The sequence below is a fragment of the Scyliorhinus torazame genome, chromosome 21 (genome assembly GCF_047496885.1).
Source record: "Scyliorhinus torazame isolate Kashiwa2021f chromosome 21, sScyTor2.1, whole genome shotgun sequence".
In the NCBI taxonomy this organism is placed as follows: domain Eukaryota; kingdom Metazoa; phylum Chordata; class Chondrichthyes; order Carcharhiniformes; family Scyliorhinidae; genus Scyliorhinus; species Scyliorhinus torazame.
In genome coordinates, this window is record NC_092727.1 from 87,317,991 (window position 1) to 87,328,454 (window position 10,464).

Sequence of the window (10,464 nt, forward strand, 5' to 3'; positions counted from 1 at the left end):
GTAACTCGGCTGTCGCCTGGTAAAAGCTACTCTCCGATTTTCACTTTCAACCAAACCGCATCCGCGAACTGCGGTGCTGAGCGCTGATAAAGACATTTCTCATTCAATCTGAATCAAAAACAAAAGTGCACTGGCTCAATGGGAGATTCCTCCCTCCACCACCATCTTTTATTGTTCAATTCGTCCAAAAATAAATTAAAATAATTAGTTTTTCCTAACTTCGGAAGAAGCTGTGGAGGATCGGATAGGGACATTATATTATCTAACCGCTCCATGAAAACCTTATCTCCTCATTCATTCTGATCGCTCAGGTTCCTCACTGTCTCCGACCTGCTGGTGCTCCAGGTGTTGCTACTGCACCAGAGCTCCATCACCCCCAGCTGCCCATCACAAACTCCGCTCTCTAGCTCGATTCTTTATTGCGGTCTGGATCAATAGGAAACCAGGTGGATAGAGTTAAGAAAGCCCTTTGCTCCCCGCCCACCCTCCCTCCTCCCCTGTCGTTGTATGATGTAAGTTCGAAACTCAACCCTTCCTCCTGATTCAGTGAGGTCCCTTTCCCGAGGACAGCGGTGCTCCTGCATTGAAAAGTCTGAAGTATTCACAGGTAAAACGTGAACTTGTCTCTCGGAAGTGGTCGAGTTGATGCACATTTGCAACGTTTCCTGGTTTGGCGTACTCCCAGAGGTGAGAAAGAAAGGCTGGTGTGCTTTTGCCAGCTGATAGTTGAGGTAGGAGCCATTATCTCTCTTGAGACCAGTATGGATACCTACCTTAAACTCAAGGTGCTGGCGGTAGAGCAGCATTAATTCTGTATTGTTTCAGCAAAGATACAGCACATTAGTGTTAGGATATAAGAAATATGGCTTGGGTATTTTATAAACAAAGCTTTATTAAAAGAAAACAATATTTGAACTTTTACTCCACAGTTTTAACATACATAGCAACATACATAGAAAATAGAAGCAGGACAAGGCCATTCTGTCCTTTGAGTCTGCTCTACCATTCATTATGATCATGGCTGATTGTCAAGTTCAATACCCTGATCCTGCCTTCCCCCATATCCCTTGATCCCTTTAGCTCCAAGAGTTATATCTAATTCCTTCTTGAAATTACACAACGTTTTGGCTTTAACTACTTTCTGTGGTAGTGAATTTCACAGATTCACCACTCTCTGGGTGAAGAAATTTCCCCTCACCTCAGTCCTAAAATGTTTACTACTTATCCTCAAACTATGACTCCTAGTTCTGGACTCCTCCACTGGGAACATACTTTCTGAATGTATCCTGTCTAATCCTGTTAGAATGTTGTAAATTTGTATGAGATCCCCTCTCACTATTCTAAACCCCAATGAATATAACCTTAACCGACTTAGTCTCTCTTCATATGACAGTCCTGCCATCCTAAGATTCAGCCTGGGAAAACCTTTGCTGCACTCCCTCCATAGAAAGAACATCCTTCCTCAGATAAGGACACCAAAATTGCATGCAATACTCTAGACGTGGCCTCACCAATACCCTATACAATTGCAGTAAAACATCTCTATTCCTATACTCAAACCCTCTTGTTATGAAGGCCAGCATACGGACTTCCGGTTGCGGCGATGACCAGCTAAGCCGCACGTTTCGGCGGCTCCAGCTCGAACGGACCTTCGGGCTCTTTTAAGAGCCCCAACGGGGAATTTCTTCGGGACAAAACCCGGTGTGGGGTGAGACAACAGTGAGTCCCCCCCCCCCCCCCCCAGCGAAAAAGAAAAATATCGGCAGCAGCGGCCAGATCTCGAAGAATCCTCGAGGGCAGTGGCAGAAGGAAGAAAGGAGCAAGATGGCGGCGGAGGGAGCCCAGGCGACATGGGAACCGGACCAGGATGAATTATTAAGACGGTGTGTGGAGCTGCTAAAAAAAGAGGTGCTGGCCCCGATGCTACAAGCAATTGAGGGGCTTAAGGAGACACAAAAGACCCAGGAGATAGAGCTCCGTGTGGTGGAGCAGAAGGTGACTGACAATGAGGACGAGATCCTGGGCCTGGCGGTCAAAATACAGACGCATGAGGCGCTCCATAAGAAGTGCATCGAAAGGATTGAAGTCCTAGAAAACAGATCACGGAGAAAGAACCTCCGGATCCTGGGTCTCCCTGAGGGAGTGGAAGGAGCTGACGGCAGGGCTTATGTGAGTACGATGCTACCCTCGCTAATGGGAGCTGAGGCCCCCTCGGGCCCCTTGGAAGTGGAAGAGGCCCATCGGGTCCCTGCGAGGAGACCAAAGGCGGGAGAACCACCTAGGGCGATGATCGTGCGATTTCACCGCTTCAATGATAGAGAGACGGTTCTGAGATGGGCCAAGAAGGTACGGAGTAGTAGATGGGAGAATGCGGTGGTACGAGTGTATCAGGATTGGAGTGCAGAGGTGGCGAGAAGGAGGGCGAGCTTCAATCGAGCCAAGGAGGTGCTGCACAAGAAGAAAGTGAAGTTCGGGATGTTGCAGCCGGCGTGACTGTGGGTCACGCACCAGGAGAGGCATTACTACTTCAAAACGGCGGAAGAAGCATGGACCTTCATTCAAAACGAGAAACTGGATCAGAACTGAGGGACTGATGTTGGACGGGAAACGACAATGCTGATGTATATAGAAATGGAAATTGGGGAGGGGGGGACATTGAGAAATGTGGGCGCCGGTGGGGGGGAAGAAGCGACTCAGGCGGGGGATGGGGAATGGGAGTGGGGCGGCATAGGGAGCTGTGCCACGAGGGGCGGGACGGCTCTAGAGAACACAAGGTTTCTTTTTCTTGTTCCCGTGTCAGAAAGATGATGGCGGGATGATAGGCGCAAGGTGGATGGGAGTTCCTCACACGGGGGTGCCAAGGAGAGAGCGGGAGAAGCCAGGGTCAGTTGAAGTCAGCTGACTTTCGGAAGCAATATGGGGGGAGTAACCATGCTAGATGGGGGTTTAGCGGGGGGGGGGGGGGGGTGCGGAAGGGGAGGGAGGGGGGTATAACTGGGTTGCTGCTGCGGAGATTGAGAAGGAACTGGTAAAAGAAAAGGTGGGCGGGGCGGGAATGCACCGCCTGGGGGACGGGTGGGTGCGCGGAACCGGGACGTGGGACTGGCCCAGAGAGGGTGATGGCTAGTCGACAGGGGAGGGGGGCGGGCAGCCCCCCAGTCCGGCTGATCACGTGGAACGTGAGAGGCCTAAATGGGCACTTTAAGAGGGCCCGAGTGTTCGCGCACTTAAAAGGACTGAAGGCAGACATGGCCATGCTTCAGGAGACGCACCTGAAGGTGGCGGACGAGGTTAGGTTAAGGAAAGGATGGGTGGGACAGATGTTCCACTCGGGGCTGGACGCAAAGAATAGGGGGGTGGCCATATTGGTGGGGAAATGGGTGTCATTCGAGGCTAGGAACATTGTAGCGGACAGCGGTGGCAGATATGTGATGGTGAGTGGCAGACTGCAGGGAATGGAGGTCGTGTTGGTTAATGTATATGCCCCGAATTGGGATGATGCGGGATTTATGAAGCGGATGCTGGGATGTATCCCGGACCTGGAGGTAGGAAACCTGATAATGGGGGGGGACTCCAACACCGTGCTGGACCCAGGGTTAGATAGCTCTAGAGCTAGGACCGGAAGAAGGCCGGCAGCAGCCAAGGTGTTTAGGGGGTTTATGGACCAAATGGGGGAAGTGGATCCGTGGCGATTTGTTAGGCCGATGGCAAAAGAGTTCTCCTCTTTCTCCCATGTCCATAAAGTGTACTCCCGGATAGATTTCTTTGTTTTGGGAAGGTCACTGATTTCGAGGGTGGAAGGAACTGAGTACTCAGCCATAGCTGTTTCAGATCATGCCCCACACTGGGTGTACCTGGAACTAGGAGAGGAGAGGGAGCAGCGTCCACTCTGGCGACTGGATGTGGGATTATTGGCGGAGGAGGGAGTCTGCAGAAGGGTGCAGGGATGTATCGAAAGATACCTGGAGGCCAACGACGATGGGGAGGTCCGAGTAGGAGTAGTATGGGAAGCACTAAAAGCGGGGGTCAGGGGAGAGTTGATCTCCATCAGGGCTCGCAAGGGGAAAACGGAGGCCAAAGAAAGGGAAAGACTACTGGGGGAGATTTTGAGGGTAGATAAAAAATATGCGGAGGCCCCGGATGAAGGACGATACAGGGAGAGGCGACGACTCCAGACAGAGTTCGATCTGCTCACCACAGGGAGGGCAGAGGCACAGTGGAGGAAGGCACAGGGGATGAGATATGAATATGGGGAAAAGGCGAGTCGCCTGTTGGCCCACCAGCTGCGAAAGAGGACAGCGGCGAAGGAGATAGGGGGAGTTAGGGATGAAACGGGAGCCACGGTGCGGAGAGCAGGGAAGATAAACGAGGTGTTTAAGACCTTTTACGAGAGGCTATATAGGTCCCAACCCCCGGAGGCAAAAGAGGGGATGCAGCAGTTTCTGGACCAACTAAGGTTCCCGAAGGTGGAGGAGCAGGAGGTGGCAGGCCTGGGGGCGCCAATTGGGGTGGACGAGGTGACCAAAGGGCTGGGGAACATGCAGGCAGGGAAGGCCCCGGGACCAGATGGGTTCCCGGTGGAATTCTATAGAAAATATGTGGACTTGTTGGCCCCGCTGCTGGTAAGAACCTTTAACGAGGCCAGAGAAGGGGGGACCCTACCCCCGACAATGTCGGAGGCGACGATATCACTAATCTTGAAGCGAGATAAAGATCCGCTGCAGTGCGGGTCCTATAGGCCTATCTCATTGCTAAATGTGGACGCCAAGTTGCTGGCAAAGGTGCTGGCAACGAGGATGGAGGATTGTGTCCCGGGGGTGGTGCACGAAGACCAGACAGGGTTCGTAAAGGGGAGACAATTGAATGTCAACGTGCGACGGCTATTAGGGGTGATAATGATGCCTCCCAGCAGAGGGGGAGGCAGAGATAGTGGCGGCAATGGATGCAGAGAAGGCATTTGATAGGGTGGAGTGGGAGTATCTATGGGCAGTGCTGAGGAGGTTCGGGTTCGGGGAGGGGTTTGTCAGTTGGGTTAAACTCCTCTATGGGGCCCCAATGGCAAGTGTGGTCACAAATCGGCAAAGGTCGGAGTATTTTCGACTACACAGGGGAACAAGACAGGGATGCCCGCTGTTGAGCAGGTTCTTCGGAGTGGAGGACAAGTGTGGGAGGTGCGGGGGAAGCCCGGCGAACCACGCACATATGTTTTGGTCATGTCCGGCACTGGAGGGGTATTGGAGGGGAGTGACGGGAGTGATCTTGAAGGTGGTGAAGGTCCGGGTCAAGCCAGGCTGGGGGTTAGATATATTTGGGGTAGCGGACGAGCCGGGAGTGCAGCAGGCGAAAGAGGCCGATGTTGTGGCCTTTGCGTCCCTAGTAGCCCGGCGTAGGATTTTACTCATGAAGCGAAACCCCCCGGCCTGGAGACTTGGATAAACGATATGGCAGGGTTCATAAAACTGGAGCGGATGAAGTTTGCGCTGAGAGGATCGGGTCAAGGGTTCACCAGGCGGTGGAAACCGTTCCTCGACTATCTAGCGGAACGTTAGGGGGAAGATAGATAGCCAGTAGCAGCAGCCCGGGGGTGGGGGAGGGGGGGGGGGTAAATTGTTTGTGTTCTCGATGGGGAGAGGGGGTGGGGGAGCATTACTTCATGTTATTTGGTTAGTTTACTATATTATTTAAACAGTGTTATATAGCAGGTATCATGCTACCATTTTTGTTGATTTGTAAGGGAAAAAATTATGTTTGAAAACTTTAATAAAATATATATATTTTTTAAAATGAAGGCCAGCATACCATTTGCCTTCTTTACTGTTGTACATGCACGTTTACTTTCAGCAAATTATGCACGAGGACACCAAGGTCTCGCTGAGTATCCACCTCTCTCAATTTGCACCTATTCAAATAATAATCTGCCTTCCTATTTTTGCTACTGAAACGGATAACCTCACATTTATCCACATTATACTGCACCTGCCATGCATATGCCCTCTCACTCAGTCTGTCCAAATCCCACTGAATCATCTCTGCGTCCTCCTCACAGCTTACCCTTCCACCCAACTTTGTATCATCTGCTAATGAAAACATGGGTATGGTGGACCCATGGCGTCATTGTGCGAAAACCGTGGTTTCGAACTGAGGGAGGATAGATGGCATGTATAGGAAGTGGAGAGGTGGGGCTGGTTAGGATGAGGGATCTGTACCTGGAAGAGGGTTTGTCAGTACAGAGAAACTGAAGGAGAGGGTAGAGATCCTGAGAGAAAGTAAGTTTAGGTACCTGCAGATAAGGGACTTTGTGCGGAATGTTTGGATAGCGTTCCCCAGGTTATCGAGGTACACTCTGTTGGAGCTTTTGCTGCTTCCAGATGTGGAAGGAGAAGGCAGGATCGGGGACATTTACAGGTGGCTGGGAAACCAGGGAGATGAGTAGGTGGTGAAGATAAAGAAGAAGTGGGAGCTGAGAGGCGAGATAAACTGGCGAGTACGGAGTGAGGCATTCCGAAGGGTAAATACGACTTCCTCGTGTGCAAGAATGAGCCTGATACAGTTTAAGGTGGTATACAGGGTACATATGACTCGGGCAAAAATGAGTGCCTTCTTCCAGGGGATGGCAGACGAGTGTGACAAGTGTGGGCAGGACCAGTGAATCATGCACGTATATTCTGGGGCTACGACATGTTGGAGAGATTCTGGGTGGGATTCTTCATGATGCTAACAAGGATGGTGGGGGGGGGGGGGGGGGGGGGGGGTTTGAGCCGGACCCTTTGTTAATGATACTTGGGATATCGGAGAAGCCGGAGCTGATGGAGGAGCCGACGTTGTGGCCTTTGCCTCTCTGATTGCCTGGTGAATCATTTTATTGGAGTGACGGTCAGCAACGCCACCGAGGGTAGCGACCTGGCTGGGTGACTTGTATTACTTTCTTCGGCTGGAAAAGATCAAATACGAATTGGAAAATTTCCTCCAGATCACCAACCCCTCACAATTCCTTTCCACAATTCCGATAATCAGTTTTTAGTTTAAAGTGAGTGCAGAAATCGGAGGATAAGGCAGAAGAGTGTGTTGCTGGAAAGATGGTGCAGGAGGGAGAGTTTTAGATTCCAGGGAAATCGGGACTGGCTCTGGTGGAGATGGCACCTGTACAAGCCAGACAGGTTGCACCTGAGTTCCTTGCCCATGCTCCTTTGGGATGTTTTGCATGTGCTGTCAGGTGGACTTTGAATAAACTCGACGGGGGTGTGGGAACAAAGTGGAAATATCAGAGAGGAATACCAGGACGCACAAAACACTGGGAGGCAGAAAGAACTAGCGTAGAGAATAGTAAGTTGATAGGTGATTGGAGTAAGGAAGAAAGTAATGATATTTGAGTCAGGGTTACTGTGCATGAATGTGAATGTACAGAATGTAGTAAATAGGAGTTTAAGGTACAGATTGCTCCACCAGCACTCTCAAAGCTCGACACCATCCAGGACAAAACAGCCTGCTTGATTGCTCCCCCTTCCACAAGCATTCAATCCGTCTACTACCGACGAACAGTGACAGCCGTATGTACCATCTACAAGATGTACTGCAGAACTCACCAGGTTCTGTCTAACGTTCCTTAGACAGCACCTTCCAAACCCACAACCGCTACCATCTGGAAGGACAAGAGCAGCAGATGCTTGGGAACCCCACCACCTGGAGGTTCCCCTCCCAAGTCACTCACCACCCTGACTTGAAATTATATGGCCGTTCCTTCACTGTCGCTGGGACAACATCCTGGAACTCTCTCCCGATCAGCACAGTGGGTATACCTACACCTCAAGGACTGCAGCTGTTCAAGAAGGCAACTCACCACCATCTTCTGAAGGGCAACCAGGGACGGTCAATAAATGCTGCCTAGCCAGCAACGCCCACATCCGGTTAATGAATAAAATAATTTAGGAAAAGGGCCCGATCGAACCAAATGGGAACAGAATCATATAGCGAGCGCGTTTAGCCACCTGTTTCCTGGTACTTGCAGCAATGAGAAACACAACACTATCTAAAGCAGCTCTAGTTAAATGCAGGGCCTCAGTGGCGAATGCATGGATGAAGCTACACCTAGTCTTGTTTTCTGCAGTGAGGAGCCCCGCCCACTGGAACTCCTCAGTGCAGGGATAGACCGAGACACCATTTTTGAATGACATGGCCCTTAAACCCTCCCCCCCCCCAAGCCCCAACTCACCTACAAGTGGGCCCTAGGACACCCCACATCCCACCTCATGTGCACATGGCAGCCCCAGGGCTCGCTCTGCCAGGCTGGCAGTGCCTGAGTGCCAGGCTTGCAATACCAAGGTGTCAGGCTGGCACCCGCAGTGCCAGACTGCCACTCTGCCCAGAGGGCAAGCACCTGGGTGCTTCCAATCACCTGGGAGACCCCCACGAGTTCCATCCTGCCTGCTGCCTGTTTGAGGAGACCAATACAGAATGGCACTTGCCCAAGATCTCTGAGGAGAAGGAAATAGAAACTAAAGCTCAGTTACTTCAGGGAAAGCATATTAGAGTGAGACTAGCTGTCTGATCTTGCGAGACATAACGAGCCTTCTATCAGCATATATATCGTAAAAGGAGTAATAGGACCAATTAATGACCGAAAAGGGAATTTAAACATAGAGGCGGGGAACTTGGCTGAGGTATTAAATGAATACTTTGCATCTGCCTTTACCAAGAGGTAGATGCTATCCAGACTATGTTGACAGAGGAGTTAACTCTGTCACTAGTCAGGTTCAAAATTGATAAGAAGGAAGTGTTGAATAAACTGTCGCTACGTAAAGTTGACAAGGCATCTGGTCTGGATGAGACGCATCCATGCATAATGAAGGAAATGAGATTGGAGGTTGCAGGGGCACTGGTCATATTCCTCCAATCTTCTCTTGACTCACGGGAGGTACCTGAGGACTGGAAAATTGCAGACTATTACACCCTTGTTCAAAAAAGGTTGTTAGGATAGCTCCAGCAGTTACATACCAGTCAGTTTAACTTCAGTGGTGGGGAAGCTTCTAGAAATAATTATTCAGGATAGAATTAGTAGTCACATGGAAAAATGTGGCTTGATTAGGAATAGCCAGCAAGGATTTCTAAGGAGAAATGATTTTTAACTAACTTGCTAGAATTTTGAAGAGGTAACACAAAGGGTTAATGAGGGTAATGCTGTTGGTGTGGTGTACATGGACTTTCAAAAGGTTTTTGATACAGTGCCGCACAACAAACTTGTGAGAAAAGGTATAGGTCATGGAATAAAAGGGTCGGTAGCAACGTGGATACAAAATTGGCTGAATACTTGAAAGCAGAGAGTAATGGCCAATGGATATTTTTTCGACTGGAGGAAGGTTGGACCAGGGATTCCCTAGAGGCCGGTATTGGGACACTTGCTTTCCCTGATATATATATATATATATATATTTTTTTTAAATATGTTTATTCAAATTTTCCAACAAAATTTTTAATAATAACAAAAAGAAAGAAACACAAACACAACAGTCAAAAATTGTACAAAACTTACACATTGGGTTTCCCCCATATGCAGTAACCCCCCCATATAACATTCAAAGGTACCCATATTCAAAGGTACCCATAGGGAAGCCCCCCCCCCCACCCACCCGAATTCCCCCCCCCCGGCGAAAGAGATCCCCCTCCCCCCCCCCCCCCCCCCCCACCCCCATTGGGTTGCTGCTGCTGCTGACCTCCCTCCTAACGCTCCACGAGATAGTCTAGGAACGGTTGCCACCGCCTGAAGAACCCCTGCACAGACCCTCGTAAGGCAAAACTTTATCCTCCAGCTTAATGAACCCTGCCATGGTCATTTATCCAGGCTTCCACACTGGGGGGCTTCGCGTCCTTCCCATAATAGCAAGATCCTCCGCCGGGCTACCAGGGACCGCAAAGGCCAGGATACCGGCCTCTTTCGCCTCCTGCACTCCCCGGCTCGTCCGTTACCCCAAATAGTGCCGACCCCCAACTCGGCTTGACCTGGACTTTCACCACCTTGGACATAGTCCTCGGGAAACCCCTCCAAAACCCATCCAGTGCCGGGTATGACCAGAACATGTGGACGTGATTCACCGGGCTTCCCGAGCACCTCCCACATCTGTCCTCCACCCCAAAGACGCTACTCAACCTCGCCCCTGTCATATGCGCTCTGTGAGTAACCTGGAATTGTATGAGGCTGAGCCTGGCGAGGAGGAAGAATTAACCCTACTCAGGGCATCAGCCCACAGGCCCTCATCTATCTCCTCCCCAAGCTCCCTCCTCTCACTTGCCCTTTAACTCCTCTACCAAGGCCTCCTCCTCTTCTTTCAGCTCTGGTAGATCGCCGAAACCCTGCCTTCTCCAACCCATACACCCGAAATCACCCTGTCCTGAGTCCCCTGTGCCGGGGAGCAGCGGGAATTCCCTCACCTGCCGCCTCACAAACACCCTCACTTGCATATATCTGAAAGC